Below are 17,606 nucleotides of genomic sequence, written 5' to 3'. Positions count from 1 at the left end.
CCTTGTAAATATTCACAAACAATTTCACATATGATCTTGGTCATTCAAAAAAAACCCAAAAAAATAAAAACCAAAAAAAAAACCTAACAGTCACACAAACATAGAAAGAGAAAACAATGTCAGTTCTTACTTTATTCACTCACAACAGAGTCAAGACACAGTTTTGAACTCAGTTGTGTTTCTGTGTAGCAAAATTAACTTGGAAAAATTACACCAATTTTAAATGACAGCAGGATCAAAATCTCACCTTCAGTATTTATAACAGTAAGTTCTAAGCAAAATCATTTCAAATTACTTCACCTTCGTTAGTGAATTATTTCATTTGTTTTAACAGTCATCAAAAATAATCTCTTTTCTATTTTATAAAGCAAGATGAATTGGCCTTTTTTTTAATCTAGGGCATGTATCATAGATCATAAAAACTGGTAAAAACAATTAAGAAAGTAACTCAGAAAAAAGTAACCTCTGCTTGTGTTTACTTAATCAGTTGTGACATTCTTAGATTTTCAAGATGTCCAATTTCTGCTTATTGAATGAAAATCTACTCCAAAGAAACTGAAGGAAACACTAACCAGCCCTTTGATATGAGCTGCAAGTATCAGGAGAGCTGTTTGCCTATAAACATGTCAGACTTCATTAGTACTTATCCAGATCTTAAGGAAATCCTGGCTCATGTAATGGGAAGTGTCCAGGGTAAATTATCAGCTATCTACAGTAAACTATGACCTGCAGGGAAAATAACTGAAAGAAAATCATACCATCTAGCTTATTAGGCTTGCATTGTTTTGATGTGCAGGATTTCTTTTTTCTTCTTTCTTTCTTTCTTTCTTTCTTTCTTTCTTTCTTTCTTTCTTTCTTTCTTTCTTTCTTTCTTTCTTTCTTTCTTTCTTTCTTTCTTTCTTTCTTTCTTTCTTTCTTTCTTTCTTTCTTTCTTTCTTTCTTTCTTTCTTTCTTTCTTTCTTTCTTTCTTTCTTTCTTTCTTTCTTTCTTTCTTTCTTTCTTTCTTTCTTTCTTTCTTTCTTTCTTTCTTTCTTTCTTTCTTTCTTTCTTTCTTTCTTTCTTTCTTTCTTTCTTTCTTTCTTTCTTTCTTTCTTTCTTTCTTTCTTTCTTTCTTTCTTTCTTTCTTTCTTTCTTTCTTTCTTTCTTTCTTTCTTTCTTTCTTTCTTTCTTTCTTTCTTTCTTTCTTTCTTTCTTTCTTTCTTTCTTTCTTTCTTTCTTTCTTTCTTTCTTTCTTTCTTTCTTTCTTTCTTTCTTTCTTTCTTTCTTTCTTTCTTTCTTTCTTTCTTTCTTTCTTTCTTTCTTTCTTTCTTTCTTTCTTTCTTTCTTTCTTTCTTTCTTTCTTTCTTTCTTTCTTTCTTTCTTTCTTTCTTTCTTTCTTTCTTTCTTTCTTTCTTTCTTTCTTTCTTTCTTTCTTTCTTTCTTTCTTTCTTTCTTTCTTTCTTTCTTTCTTTCTTTCTTTCTTTCTTTCTTTCTTTCTTTCTTTCTTTCTTTCTTTCTTTCTTTCTTTCTTTCTTTCTTTCTTTCTTTCTTTCTTTCTTTCTTTCTTTCTTTCTTTCTTTCTTTCTTTCTTTCTTTCTTTCTTTCTTTCTTTCTTTCTTTCTTTCTTTCTTTCTTTCTTTCTTTCTTTCTTTCTTTCTTTCTTTCTTTCTTTCTTTCTTTCTTTCTTTCTTTCTTTCTTTCTTTCTTTCTTTCTTTCTTTCTTTCTTTCTTTCTTTCTTTCTTTCTTTCTTTCTTTCTTTCTTTCTTTCTTTCTTTCTTTCTTATTCTTCCTTCTTCCTGCTTTTCCTTCTCATTATTTATTTATTAAATAGTGAATGGTACAACAGAACATTAAAACTTTCTAAGATAGATGCAAAATTATGTTCAACAGTAAGCTGAAGTATTGAAGTAAGCTCAATATTATACAGAAAAACTGCACAAGCACTCAAATCTACTTCTTTTAAAAATCTGGGAATGTTTTGCTTTAAAAGCACTTTGATTTAAATATCGCAAAAAAAAAACAAAACAACATATTCTGCTATCTACCTCCTTTTCAACAAGACAGAGAAGTAGGTGATGGTTTTTTCCTTAACATTTTATTTGCTGAATCTGTGGTTTTGGGATCACTCATCCCATCTGGTGAACTTATGTTGGCCTTGCCAAAATAATTTGGCTTTTAAAAAATTCTGACTTTGAGAGCCACAAAACAGAGATGGAAGGAAGGATAATGATGTTATTCTCTCTCATTTGATATGTTACATGTTGCATTCGTCTTCTAGATTTAGAGAAGTACACATAAAATGTTATAGCTTGTTTGTTTGTAACTTTTCTTAGTATCTTTGTAGTGTGATTCTTTCATGTGGATAGTTGTTGTTTTGTTTTTTTGTTTTCTTTATGCAGTTCTTCTAAATATCAAAATTGTTAGACTATTAGATTTTAAAGAGAAAGTATGTCTTTCATTTCTCTTCTCACTAGACAAATATTTTTTTAACTCTCTCCATAATCTCAGTAAGCTTGCAGATGACACCAAGTTGGGGTAAGTGTTCATTTTCCTGAGAGTAGGAAGGCCCTACAGAGGGATTTGGACAGGCTGGATCACCGGGCTGAGGTCAATGGGATGAAATTCAGTAAGATCAAGTGCTGGGTCCTGCACTTTGGTCACAACAACTTCCTGCAGTGCTGTAGGCTTGGAGCAGACGGGATGGAAATTTGTGCAGAGGAAAAGAATCTTGGGTTGTTAGCGTTTGGCTGAACATGAGCCAGCAGTGTGCCCAGGTAGCTAAGAAGGCCAATGATATCCTGAACTGTGTCAAAAATAATGTAGCCAAAAGGACCAAGGAGATGCACTTCCAGTACTGTGTTCTGGAAGGTTTTCAAGAAAAAGGTATATGTGGCACTTAAGGACATGGCGATGATAGGTTGCTGAGTGGATTAGATGATCTCAGTGTTTTTTTTGCAACCTTAATGATTCTATGATTCTGTTCTGTGCATCTTCAGGTGTACTTGGGAATGTGCAAGTCAGAGGTCAGCCAATGTCATCATCACTGTGTGACAAATGCACTCCTGAGCTGTAAGGCAAGCAGTATTTGTCTATGATCCTTCTCATGATATCATGGTATATTTACCCCATTAGATGATAGCTTTTGGTGTCTTCCACTGTAGAGTGAGTAAGAATCACTGCTAATTCTTCAGTGAGGCAAAGGAGATAGCATCAACATCATTAATCATGGGGACTTATCTTGCAGCAGGAGCCCATCAACCTGTGACAAGTTTCTATTCCATGGACATTAAACTCCTAAATGCTGATTGAAACAGAGAGAAACAAGAAGTAGAGGATCTTCATAAGCACTTTTTCCTTGAGTAGATGAAATTTCCTAGTAGTTGTTTTTGCCTTTACTATTTCTATAGACCCCCAAAACAAGTTTGAATCAAGGTCAATCTCAACTGTACCCCAATCCCTCTGGCAAATATTAATTCCTTTCTGCCTCTTTCTGCTGGAGTTTGCTCATTAACATGCACTCTGCTATTTATTTTTTCACTAACATGAACCTGGGATCAGAGTGTTTCTTAGCATAATTACTTCAAGAGCATACAGCTTTGTTCCTGGATTGGTTTGGTATAAACAGTGGCTAATTCTCTGGCCACTATTTTTACAAGATTTATTTTATTTCTCTAGATAATGTTTTTAACTCAGCTGACAAAGCAGAAAAGGTTGAAACCACTTATAAAATATTTTGATCTGTATATACACGTTGAACAAAATAATCAGAATTGGATCAGCTAAGATCAGATACATGCTTCCTGCCCAAGAAATAATCTTATTGACTTATTAGTGACTGTAAAGAAGTATAATGGATAAAATAATTTGGGAATAGCCTAGGGGTTTTTCTACTTTTCTACCACAGGAGATGGAAGAGGTCACATTCCTAGAACTTTAAGATTTTTCATATCTTCAGTAAAGAACTCCAAGACCTATTGAGCAAGCCCAGATCTCCCAAACATCTCTGTGGACAAGAACATGGTAGAAGAGCCCGGGACCTGGGAAACAAGTCAGGTATGATATCTAGTGGTCTTCTGTTTTCGAGATAAATAGCACGGGGCCCCGCTGGGAGTCACACTTGCCAAAAGCTGCCCCAGCCTCTAATTGTTTCCTTGATGTGTGTAAAGAAGTGTAAAAAATAAAACTTTGGGGTTTGTGGCATCTCTGACTGGAACAAACTGTTTAGAAATGCATCCTCTGAGACACTGAATCATTGTTTTTTACCCCAAGGCACTAAAACCCCAAACACCCTGACACTGTTCAAGAATAATACAAATACAAAAAGCATCTGTTTTGTCACCAGAGCAGTCCTGCATGCGTAGACATTAAGACTAAAACAGGTGATGCAAACAGTTCAAGGAGCTTTGTTTGTAATTTCCCTTTCATAAAAATACTTTTTCTTGGAGGCCTGAGCAGAAGGTTAGACCATATCCAGAGCTTTCAAGGAAAATCCACTGTGACAGGAGTAATTTTGTCACTATATCTGGATGCGGATATCAGTGTTGTCTTTTATTGATGTTTGGACATATTAGCCCAATAATAATATCATACAAGATGTAGGTGTGAATTTAGTGTGTGGCACAGGGGATCTCTAACCCTATGTGGAGCTTGTGGGGTTAGAGAGGTAATAACATCACCATATTTTAGTGAGGAGACGTGAAGGCTGTTAGTGGTGACAGGCATCTAGGAGGCTGGGGACTGTGACCTGCCCATGGAGAGCTTAATCAGAATGCAAAGATCTTTTAGGAACTTACCCTGGAACCATGGGCCCTTGGTGAGAGGAGGGCAGGAGCTGGAACAGGGGCTGCTTCTGGCAGCCTGTCTGACGGAAGGGCAGGCAATTTGGAAGGAGAGATTGTGTCAGGGTGTCAAGCCAGTAATCCCTTTGATTCTGTCTATCAATCAGTTCCCAAAACAATGTATTTACATTTCTAAAAATGCAGAATTGACTGGGGTGCTTTTGGGCAAGGGAGAAAGAAAAGGCGAGCTGTATTCCTCTGCTTCTCTGTAATTCCAGCCTTCTTTCACAGCCATAAATCTTCCTCAGAAGGCTTTGAAAGTCTTTTTGAGCATTAAAAGCTTGGGTGGTCAGGGTCAGGTGAGTTCCTTCCTCCCTCCTTCCCCAGACAATGAGTGCTTTTAAGAGGCCTACCCTTCTAGTTAGATTTCCTTATCTGTCCTTTTTATATTCCTCTTCCCCACAGGAAACAAAGCAGTGCATACAACAGACTAGGGACTGTATAATTCCTAATGCAGATTTAAAAGAGAAAAATCTTTTCTTGCATGTTCCCAGAAGATAGGATCAGTATCCAGTGAACCCAGGTAGACATAGATGCAATCATGACTGCATGTTACTGTGTTGCCTTCCAAGGCACACCTGAGAATGTGTTGCATAGAAAACCAGCACCAATAAATAGGTTCTGAAAGAAAAAATGCTCTGATCCTTAAGTACCAGAAATCTTTCCTGAGCCACATTCAGGTCCTGTTCCACTCACATGAAGTTTGTGCTTCTTATAATAGGCATGTGACAATTCTACTCTACTCACGTGTGTCCAATTTTGAATACCTGCTTTGATCTGTGAATGAATAGCGCATGCTGTTGCAGATAATAGGACATGTTATGCATTTTGGCAGACAGTGGCTTGAAAACAATGTTTTGTTCCTACAATGATTTTAAAGCTACAGGACCATGCTCTGAGCAGGAACAGTACCTTTTTTTCCTGTTGGTTACATTAAAAATCTCTTATGTGCCTCTGTAAGAATGCTGTGGACAACTGTTTCTCAAAGATTAAACTGGAATCTGCAGCACATATATCACGTTAATTCCTTTGACTTTTAATGTTTTTATCTCCCTATTATTGTCTTATATTGACAAAATGTCTGTACCTTTGAAAATGAAGGTCTGATTATTAAGACCCTTCCTAGACAGGTCTTGTCCATATTACGAAATGGGAACAAAATTTAATCACAATTACTTGCCAGGCTGAATATGATTTGCTCTGATCTACAGTGACAGGTCAGTTATGGTCATCGTTATGTCACATCTCAATGCAACAAAATTTCGTAATGAAAGCAAGTCCATGAATAGTGAGTTTTTGCAAAAAGGATGCACCATTTGTTTTGTATGTGGTACTGTGTGTACTGTAAGACACAGAAAGAGACAGTGAATATTCAAGCTGTACTTTACTGCTAAATGTCCTGTTAGAGGCTTCATTATCAGTGAACAGTTTTTAGGAGAGCTGTTCCTTTAGTGGGGTCTAAAAAGCTGGGTCCTTTCAGTAGTATTCTCAAAAGGAAATTTCCTGAAACCACATGGATTTCTGGTTCTCTCAGAATAGACATCACATTTTTAATGTGAGCTGGGACAGTGCCAGAGTTACCTGTCTGCAAGATTAATTCATAACTCTACAGAGAGCCTTACCTTGTAAATTTAAACTGAGTTGAGTATTGGATTCTAAATTCCATTTGTTTCAGCAAGACTTTGGATCTAAATAACCATATATATTTCAGGATTTTAGAATCTGAGAATTTGTCTTATTGAAGACGCTGTATCTTTTCAGCTACCTTTTGTATTTGAATTCATTCATATAATGAAACTATAAGAACAGGGTGAATAATTACAAAGTTGGAGTTCCCGATGGTACTATGATTCTATGATGATCCTATGGCACAGATGCCTGGAAGAAGGTAAATGTGGATAGATCATGTTCAGCACCTCCTGAAAATGTACTGCTTCCAGCAGAGCACAGAAGAACAGTAACACCCAAACTGTCATTTTCAAATGGGAATAGGATGCTGAGTAAGAAAAAAGTAAGTACCTGCAGGTAAGCAGGTGGACTAGAAAAACTTCCCACATATTGTCTGTTTCTATTTGCTCCTGTTTACATTTAGGTCTTTCCTATAACCCAGCTGCATAAAAAAAACATCCTGTCAGGCTCAGTTCCTGTTGTTCCACTAGTTCTGGTCTAATTACCTGTATTTATTAAAGGCCACTAAAAAAAAAAAACCTACTAAAAAGCTATTCAAAAATGCTCATAATCTAGTCTGTCTTTAAATAAGACTGCTTCTGGTAACTATTTCAAGTCCTGAACAGTGTTTGAGCATGATTTACTCCCAGAATTGATGCTAAGCACTTGCTTTGCTGTTTAGTGACTCAGCTGGCTTTGCTGTTTAGTGACTCAAGCAGGAATAACAAATCAAGGTCAATACTGTGATACAATCTATTAGTATAAGAGTTCTGACTTGCACAAAGCTTAGCCTTGACCTGTTTGGTAGCCCGTGGTACATGAAGGCATGTACCTCCTCCACCTCACTTCCAGCACAGTGACCATGGCCAAGAGCTGCCTCTGTACCACATGCAGAGCCCAAGTTCCCACCTCTGACCTTCTGAGCTGCCTTTACCTCTGCCTTGTTCCACCTTGCCCTGAAACTGCTGCAGTGCAGCTGCTCTCAGCTCAGGATGCTCACAGCAACCAGTGGCTGCATTCCCACTGCAAACTCTGCTAGCAGTTCCCTTTCTAGCGTTCTCTGGGAAAATAGTTATGTCCTACTGTATTGTCAGTTCCTTTCTAATGACTCTAATATTTTCAAGGGAATGGAGAAAGATGCTTTTGCTTTGGGTGTATGGAAACTCCAGAATGCTTAGGGTATATATCAGGAAAAGAAATCCTAATGCTATGTTGATGGTGGGAAGAAATTGATAATGAGCTCATTCTTGGATTGGAGAGTTTTCTTGAATCCAAATGCCAGCAAGGCTATTTGGAAAGAATAAAAGAATAATTAGATTTGCTTGTGGTTTTCCTTTTTTCTTTTTGTTTGATTATTATTTTATTTACCCCTTTGAATTTATGAAAGTTGAAGGCAAAGCCTGACTAATGTCTTTCTCTGTCATTCACAGCAAAACAGTAGGAAACAATGTCACATGTATTGGATAAAGAATAACTGCAGCAGCCCTTAAATGCTTGTGTCAAGCCGGTAAGTGAACCAAGATAAAAGCCATGTTGCATTGATGAAGATAAAACTCACCCACTTTCTAGTGTCTCTTCCACATGGGTCATAGTTCAGATTCACCACTCATAGGAAATGTTTTGACTCAGTTGTAAAACGGGCTAGGATTTGCATTGGGTATAGACAAGTATGGACTTCAACCCAGTAAGAAACTCCCTAAATGAATTTTCAGAACATGTTAAAACCAAATGCCAGTTTGCAGTGAGAATTTGGTTAGTTTCAGTGCCCATGGCCCTGATGTTGTCAAAACTGTTTTAAACATGTCAGGGAATACTGTATAAAGAATGACAGAATCATAGAGAGTGGAAGGGACCTCCGGAGATCATTAAGTCCAACCCCCCTATTAAAGCAGGTTCCTTGCAGTAGGTGACACAGGAAAGCATCCAGGTAGGTTTTGAATATCTCCAGAGGAGACTCCTTAACCTCTCAGGGCATCTTGTTCCTGTGCTCTGTTCCTGTCCCTTGTCCTGGTTCTCTTTCATCTGTCTGTTACTTACCCTCCAGTTTCAAGTGTGTGAATTGTCACCAGCATCTCTGAGTATAAAAGAATCCCTTCTAGTTTCTACTGCTGGCAGCTTCTTTAGTCTGCACAGGCAAGTTACTTCTCTCTGAAAAACTCTGCCACAAATTGCACAGACAGTCAGCTGAGGTGATTTTAGGAAGTGTTGTCTGTCTTTGCTGTCCACCTCTCTGACGCTGGAGAATATTCCCCTTTTCTGCAGTAGTGTGAAGAAATACCTCTATTCTACTAGAAATAAGAAACAGTGATTTTTAAATTTTTTTTTTAAGTCTCTTTTATGGCTATTTAATAGTAATCTATAGGCAAATTTACTAAGCAGCAATGCTGTCTTTCCTAATGGTAATGTCTTTTAAACCATCCTGCTACAGAGGAAGGCATGCATTCAGCAGCTCCCAGAGGAACTGCAATCCCAAAAGATGTGGGCTTCATCCAAGGTGGTAGTTTTCTATTGCATTTCCTCATGAACAGTATGAGTGCCTGAAGACCCATTTTCTAAGACTCTTTAAGGTCTTCCAGGAAGAAAGTGTTCTCTTCAATTATTTGTAAAACTGCTCTTTGTCCTCAAAATTCATATATTGAATTCTGAAGAATAACCTTTTTACAAGTATTTATTTCAAGTTTCATATTAGTACTGAAGACAAAAGTCATATGTGCTTAATGTTACAGATTTTATAGTGTCTTGCACAACTATATTCCGAAATTTGAAGGGTTTGAAGCATACATTTTTCAGCTTGAAATGGGTTCTCTTTAACCTGGTGTTAAGGTGAAACATTCACACAACATAGTGATTTACTGGGGTCCATTAAATCATGATCTTATATATTTCCATTGCAGACTAGGTGTCTAGTTTCTCATGTAACTCAGTTTCCAAGCTTCTTGAAGTACTGGCAAAGCCAATCTACTTGCAGGCTTTACATGCAAAAAATTTATCAACTTTAAATATTACTTCATTTTTATTTTTACGGTCTTTGCTTATGCTGAGGAATTAATTTTAAAAAGGAAGCTAGAGGGAAAAAAAAAATAAGTCTTCCATCAATTTTATGTTTGGGGTTAAGAAACTTAAACCGAGTATTTGGTAGAATGTGATTTTGGGTCTATTCCTTCAAACTACAAAGCCAGTAAGAAGAGTTTTATCCAGTTTCATTTGCCGTGATTAAACTGAAGCTTAAATAGGATACAAGATGTGAGATGGACATGTGATATTAGGGATTTTTCAAATATACTGTATATTTATTTCCAATTAAACCTTTGACATGCTTTGCAAATCCTTAATACAAAGTTTACAAGAGTGTCTACTTATGTCAGATCAACATCTGCCCTCCTCCTCTTCTCTAGACACACATCTGGGAAAGCTTCGGTATCCCCAGAAATACTTGTTGAACATAAGTGACAGAGCAGTACTACTGATAGACTGCTGTTGGAATTGGCATTTGTATTTTAGAACAAGTCAAAGAGTCATCCCCAGAATGAATTTTTTAACTTTTCCATACGTTAATAAGAATAATAGGAAGACATACATTGCTATGCATAAAACCTAAAAGAAAAAGCAAATGGCAAAGCATTGAATTTATGCTTTTTTCCCATAAAAAAGAAAAAAAAAAAAAAAGTATTACTTGTTTGTATGGTTCTAAGATAAAAATGCTTCTGAGTGAATGATTGTTTTCCCTTGTGGCTCACAAAGAGAAATTATAGGGGCTGTTATGAGAAAGCTGTTTTTCTGCTACGTTTGCATTCATATCAACCTTAGCATTAAAGACTTTGGGACTCACTTCTCTTTTGCTACAATCCATACGAAAACTGTATTTTACAAACACTTCAGGGCTGTTTTGTACTGCCAGAACTCTGAAAAGTACCTGCAAGGTAAATGAGAATCAACCATTAGCTGATGGCCAAAACCTTCCGCTTCCAGTCTGAGTTAGGACCACTGAGAAAATGTATGAAACAAGTCATAGTCTTTGCAGTGTATTATTTAAAACTTGCATTACTATTAAACTGACAAGGAAGGAAGGCCTGTTTGAGGGTGTAAGTTGCTCTGAAAGTAATGTCTTCCAGTTATTTCCACGGTAAGTATAACAAAGAGTACAATAACACTATCTGATAGATGAAATAGATGAAATTCTCAGCTACAAAACACTATTTTTCAACAAAGGCAGCACCATTTCCACCAGTAGTGAACAATAGCCTGTATGCAACCCTTGTAAAAATCTACAGCAGTGGTGATGACCTAGTGTCACTGTCACCACTGCTGAAATGCAGCACCCTCCAACTCACTGTGCTCATATTCACTGTTTGGTCTTCAGAAATGTTCATCAAGTGTCGTTGAACATCAGTAGGTGACACTTTTTCCTCATGGAGGAATTCAATTCCATGCCATTGCTTCACGCACGCTTCCATGACAAATGTTGTTCTGTCAGACTGCTCCTCTGCTGCCACCGATCACACACTAACATGTAGTGGACTGTTGGTGAGAAGGTTCAACCTCTACTACCGTACCACTATTATCCACCTCTGACATTGTGAGCCAACACAATAAGAGAGAAGGCATTATTTTCAGAGCAGATCTCATACATGAAAATATCAGCATTTGCACCTCATTTTTTGTATTTATATGTTCCTTTCTAATTTTTTTGCAAGTCCCAACAGACTTTCTTATATTCTGTTTTATTATCCCATTGCACTTTCACTGATGGCTTGTGCAAATGACTGCTGAGCTGTTTAAGCCAGAAAGAGAAATTTCTGCCAGAAGGTTTTTTCATTACCTGCAAAAATTGCAATTGAAGACAGCATGCTTTGGGATTAAGTACCTATGGAATTCTAAGTTAAATAATGAGATGTGTTTAGGTCTACAACGTATCTATTCTCCATATGAAATCTGTCTTTCATTATTGTTGGACTGTGTGTTTAAAGTCCACTAGGGCAGCAGAGTTCCAGAGTCCTGTTCTCCCGTATGTTACTAGCCTGTGTCCTTCTCTGATATTTACAAGTCATAATAAACAGAAATAGCTATTAGCATGTACTGAGCTTCCTTAGATGGGAGAGTTACAGAGAGGAAAGGCAAGCACTGACCTACCAGGCAATTCGCTCTTGATTCCGTGACAAACCCAAACAGCCTTTCTCTGGGGTTACCCAGTGTTTTGGGAAACACCCAAATTAAAAATCTCCAGGGAAGAGCTGAGTTGGAGAGAAGTGGTCTCTGGGATTTGAAGAGTGGCATTTAAGCACTTACTTCTGGTTGGTTGGTTTGTTTGTTTTTTCTTATTGTTATTACTATTATTTTAATTGTGAAGATTAAAGATTTAGAAAAATTGCTCAATGAGAAGAGAAACAGAAAGGTTGGATTCTTTTTAGGTCTTTTCTTTTTGAGTACCTTTTACTGAGAACTCAAAGGAATTGAAGAAAACAAAAAACATTGTTACAAGTAGAGCTTACTTCAACAAAACAAAAGAACATCCCTGCATGAAAGAAAACAGCTTCATTTCACATTGAAACCTCCTGAACAGTAAAAGCCATAGAACCTTGACCAAAAACTTACCATGAGATACAATGGAAATTTTGTAATTCCTGCAAAGACCTGAGTATTGCAGAAGTGGCAGAAAAACAATTCTGATGTCTTTAAACCTGGGAACAAGTTCAGTCCCCACTCTATTCTCCCACTGATTTCACCTCTCCCATGGGAGAGACAGAAGCCCCATCACAGTGGGGATCACAATTCAGTGGGCAAGATAGCAAATAAGGAAAGGGGCTGTGTTTCTGTCATTTTCTGTTTCCACAAGCCTTCTCTTCAGGACTGCATCAGATGTGATGTAGAATATACTAGATAGTGCCCTTGTGTGAATAAAGGAATTGAATATTGCAAAGTGGTGCAATGGGAGCCATACAGAAATACTAAGATAAATACAGACTTGTTAAATTACTAGCAAAGGCACTGGAGGGAACAGTACATAGTGTTACCGTCAGGCTTTTTCATCTCCAACTTTCATGACCCTGAGAGTAGACATGGCTTTCCAGAACTCAGCACCTGAGGCAAAATGGTTTAATCATTTTATAAATAATTACCCCTTGAGACCTCTTAGATTCTAGGATAATAAAGTGTAGCTGTAAGTCTTCACTCGGGCTGATGATATATGGATGCCCATTTCAGAACACAGAGAAATACCATAGGTCCACGTAGCATACCTCTGATTGTCAGTGTAGCTGTGTGTATATGTATTCAGCAAGGTGTCTGTACAAACTGACTTCCAGGGCTGCATCTAGTGCCTGGCATGGCAAGGGCTGCCTCCTAAGACTTTCTGCATAATGGAAGGAGAGACATACAAGTCCTTTGTGTTTGCAGGGTGGACAGCTCCTGCAGAGCTGAGGATTTGTCCCATGTGTGTCTGCTAAGCAGCGTCTTATTTTAGAATCATAGAATATCCTGAGTTGGAAGGGGAAAGGATCACTGACCACATTTCCAACTCTTTGCTCCACACAGTGAAACCCAAAAATCAAAACATGTTTCTGAGTGTTGTCCAAATCTTCTAGAACTCCAGCAGTTTAATGCCATTACCACTGCCCTGGGCCATGAGGCCTCCTTTCAGCCTCCTTTAACTCTGCATATACCAACCAGTAAAAATAATTTGAAATAAAATATTTTAAACAACTATTAAAAGGACAGTTGTTGCTTTTGGTCCTGACATCCTTGTTTCTGATGACTTCTATACAAAGAGATAATTTGCTGTAGAAAATGATAGTAAATAGAAAGCATTTTGACAAGTATGTGATTATTAAGGAATACATCCATAAAGATGTATAAATGCATACACTCTATAGTAAAATGTCATCCTCTACACATTCTCACAATGGTTCACATTCATGTCTTGTTACTTAGAGGCTTCTTGAAGGTCCTCTTTGTATATTCTATGAGATGTTTTGTCTTGCATCACTTTGCCTGACAGAAATATTACTTACACTAAAATCCTTAATGGGAGATGCCCTATAAAGAAGTTGTTTCATTTAATAACATTTGTTGTATTAGTTTCCCCTAAAGTAATCACTTTGATGAGAACACACTTTGTATTCCTTTATTTGATCTGGGAATAAAATTATCTTGTCTTTACTTCAGTATTCTCATTTTATTCCAGGATAAATAAACATGAAGCTGTCACTGCAGAGCAAGAGCTGCCTCTCCTTGTTATGAACCTTTTGATTTTTGTGTTGAGAGAATTTTTTCTGCACAGTGATCTTTTTAGTATGTGCTTGAAGCTCTCTCTATATTTTCTTGCTTTCTTTTTTCCCACATACATGAGTAATGACAAAGTTCCTGATGTCCCAGTGGATTATATATCCTATAAAATTTTCCTTTCTTCTCATAGAACTGATAAGATTATCTATCTCTAAAAAAATGATTTAATCTACCAGGCACTAATTCTGGCATAATTATTTTTATAGCAACCAAAGCTACCCATTGTGAGATTTGGGCCCCCATATACCACTAAAACATGCCTCTGTTCTGTAAAGTCCTACACTTCTACTTGACTTATGCATTATCTACTTACATGGGCATCACAAGTTGCTAAACTCATGTTGTGGACCGTATGAATTTTAGGGTATCATACATTGTCGTCCGTACTCTAGTGGGGCCACAGCTTCAGCTCTTTTGTAAGTTTTTGTAAGTCACAGGCTTAATTGCAAATTTTTATGGTATGTGCTTATAAGTTGTGCAATTAACTTTCAAAAACAAATTGCCACACATGTGGACAGTGTAAACAAATATTGGCATGTTGACTTTGCTTTGAATCCCAGCTCAGCACTACATCTGCATCTCTCTTTAGCTGTAAACATATATTATTTCACATACCGTGTATACTCAGTGTACTGATAATCAAGAAATTTTCTGTTGGAAAAATACAAAGTCCTGCTTTTATTTAATACAAAGAGGTAATCAAATCACAAAATTTAAATGTTGGATGGTTTTAATGCTTTGGGAACATTGGTAAGTAACACTGGACTGCATGGTTTTTGCAAGTCCAAAGCAATAATCTGTTTGAGGCACTGCCAGCAATTGAGAGGTGCATTTAAATGGTATGCTATTATTTGAAGGGTTTCTTCTAGTAGACAGCCAGAGCCTTTTTACAACATGTTGTGTTGGTGACTGGATAGTTTTGGGGACTAAGAGATATAAAATCACAGTGATCTCAGCAACCATTTCAAATCCAAGTCATTATTGTTCATTTGCTCTTTAATCTGATATCTAATTGAAGTAGGTGTTGTTCATTTAGTCTTTAATCTGGTAGCTCTCTGATAAAGGCTATGTGAGAAATGAGTTGGCTGTGTCACTGCAATTTGCCAGACAGTTGTAAGAAATTATCTTCCAAAGTGGTGTATTTATTTGGTAGCACTTTTGAAGAAGCCAGCAACTCAACAAGAACAGAAATCTTGTCATCGTTAGTCAAAGGACTGACATACTAGAAGGAAGAGAATAAATACGCTGGGCTGTTTTATGGTTTTCTTTCCTAAAGAGCAACAGCACTTTTTTGCTCAGATAGCATCTGAGAGATTAGTTAAGCAGCAGAAAGGAGGTGACTTTAACAGAATAGAGAAAAACTCAGATGCTAGACATCTGCAGGGAAGATGGAAGGAAAGTTTCACCACTGGACCTCCAACAGAGCTTCCTTCTTCCCAGTGGCCATCCTCTGTGGATGACTAAGGGCTACAGAGCCACATTACCCCTCAGCTCTGGAGCTGCCACTCTGAAATCACCTGCCAGAGTTCCAGTCACTTGCAATTGTGAAGAAGCTGGGAAAAGCTGCCACCATACCAAGCTGCCCATGGCTGCAGGACAGGGAATTTATTACAGTGCTACTGCAAGGTTACAAATAACTGGGCCCTGTGGTCAGGGTTCTCATTTATAGTCTAGATTTTTTAAGAGAATATTTAATTTCATTTACCTCTATCTGGCTTCATCGCTGCTGAGAGAATCATCCTGAGGAAACAGTTAAGCATTCTTCTCACTATGGGTGTGACTTGGGCAACTTTGGAGACTTTCAGCTTGAATCTTTCATTGCCATAATTCAGTGCTGTTCCTCATCCTTTTCTTGCAGGCTGGAAAAGGAAAGGTCAGCTCTCTGTAGATTACATCAGGGTCTTAAGACACCTTTGGGACACTGAGACACCTTCAGGAAGAGCATTCCCTCTGGCCCCAGATTTGGTACCAGCCTCAGGCACTGTATCTAGAGCCCTCCAAAGCCAGCACCAGCCCCACAGGGAAGCTTTGCGCTGGCAGAGTATTTCCCAAAGACTGAAAACATGACAGGGCTTTGGCAGATGCTGACAGCCCTCATGGGCTTGTTACCAAAATATCATCCAAGTTAGTTTTTTCCTAGTTCCCTTTTCAGTTAGGCAAACTTTGAGTGGATGAGTATAAACAAAGAGGGAGCAGTCTGTGTAATTTATGAGCAAACATTATAGATTATGAGCTGAGGGACAGGGCTCAAAAGGCAGCAGTTCAGCAGCCAGTCAGAATCCCCAGCTGAATTTTTCTTTACTTTAGGCTTTTTAGTGCCCTCTGGAAGGACATCAACAAGATTTAGACACAAGTATGTCACTGCTGTAATGAACACTGGCAAAAATGGATAAACTGGAACTGGAAATGCATTTGCAATACTACTTTGGGAATTGCTACCATAATTACACTCGTTTAGATAACAGTACCTTTGTGTTTTTTCCTCGTCATGGAGCACAATAGGGATTATATCATTTTAATGACCTTGGTGGCCAAATTGTACAACTTTTATCATAGTAAAAAATCTAGGAGAAAATTTGGCTCCATTGAGGTCATAGAAAAACTCCTACTGACTTTGTTGGAGTGAGCATTTGGACAAAATCCATCCTAATTTTCCAGGTGTGACTGGCCCTATTCACAGGGAGCTTATACTTTTGCCTCATACTCTTAGCATATGACTGTGAGCAAAGTGATATTTTTCATGCACGGATACTACAAACTCTGAATTTTATTTCATAAAAGGTGACATGAATATACTGTTTTTTGGGTGGTTTTGTTTTTTTGGGTTTTTGTTTTGTTTTTTTTTCTCCACGAAATATGCACCCTTTAATAGCAGTTACTGAAAGAGTGATATATATTTGCCTATTGCTTCTGTCACCAAATAAAATGAAATTCACAGACCTGCTCTTATTTAACAGGATACACTGTTTATGGCTAAATAAGGCCTTGAAAATGAAAATCTTTTGCCCTTCTCATGAGGTGTATAGATCCAAATTAAATGAACAAGTTACACTGAGGCACTTGCAAACCTTGAAAGCATGTATTGGCTGACTCATTCTTCCTACAGATAATAAACGCACTTATCAACTGTCTTCTAGAGCAAGAAAGGAAACTGAATGGTGCCCTGCCTTAGCTTCCTTTATGTGCTTCCAGTTTTTTGAAATCAGGCATGTACTCTGCAGATAGGATTGTAACAGCTTGATGGATACCTTAGGATCAGTTAATATTGAGAAGGTAATAACTGATCCCTGTCCACTCCATGAAAATCCACTTAGTTTGCTGTGTGATTTTAGAAGTAAATCAGGATAAATGGTTGAAAAATAAAAGAAGGTTGAAGGAAGGAAGGAAGGAAGGAAGGAAGGAAGGAAGGAAGGAAGGAAGGAAGGAAGGAAGGAAGGAAGGAAGGAAGGAAGGAAGGAAGGAAGGAAGGAAGGAAGGAAGGAAGGAAGGAAGGAAGGAAGGAAGGAAGGAAGGAAGGAAGGAAGGAAGGAAGGAAGGAAGGAAGGAAGGAAGGAAGGAAGGAAGGAAGGAAGGAAGGAAGGAAGGAAGGAAGGAAGGAAGGAAGGAAGGAAGGAAGGAAGGAAGGAAGGAAGGAAGGAAGGAAGGAAGGAAGGAAGGAAGGAAGGAAGGAAGGAAGGAAGGAAGGAAGGAAGGAAGGAAGGAAGGAAGGAAGGAAGGAAGGAAGGAAGGAAGGAAGGAAGGAAGGAAGGAAGGAAGGAAGGAAGGAAGGAAGGAAGGGAGGGAGGGAGGGAGGGAGGGAGGGAGGGAGGGAGGGAGGGTGGGAGGGAGGGAGGGAAGGA

General features: G+C 37.9%; 1 long non-coding RNA gene across 5 annotated transcripts in view; it reads left to right on the top strand.

Annotated features, from left to right (window-relative positions):
- Nucleotides 1-17,606, top strand: part of LOC107315770 (uncharacterized) — a 251,329-nt gene that overhangs the window by 218,725 nt on the left and 14,998 nt on the right. Inside the window, exons 3-4 of one of the 5 annotated variants that reach the window (XR_014948865.1) lie at nt 3,885-4,033; nt 7,917-7,993. This is a non-coding gene — a long non-coding RNA (uncharacterized LOC107315770). Of the gene's footprint in view, nt 1-2,976; nt 7,994-17,606 lie in introns of all 5 variants that reach the window. The other 4 variants (XR_014948866.1, XR_014948867.1, XR_014948863.1 and 1 more) reach the window with 4 other exon arrangements.

This window comes from Coturnix japonica, chromosome 8 (genome assembly GCF_054131305.1).
Source record: "Coturnix japonica strain WE chromosome 8, WE-NBRP24, whole genome shotgun sequence".
Taxonomy (NCBI): Eukaryota; Metazoa; Chordata; class Aves; order Galliformes; family Phasianidae; genus Coturnix; species Coturnix japonica.
This window is presented reverse-complemented; position numbering and strand designations above follow the sequence as displayed.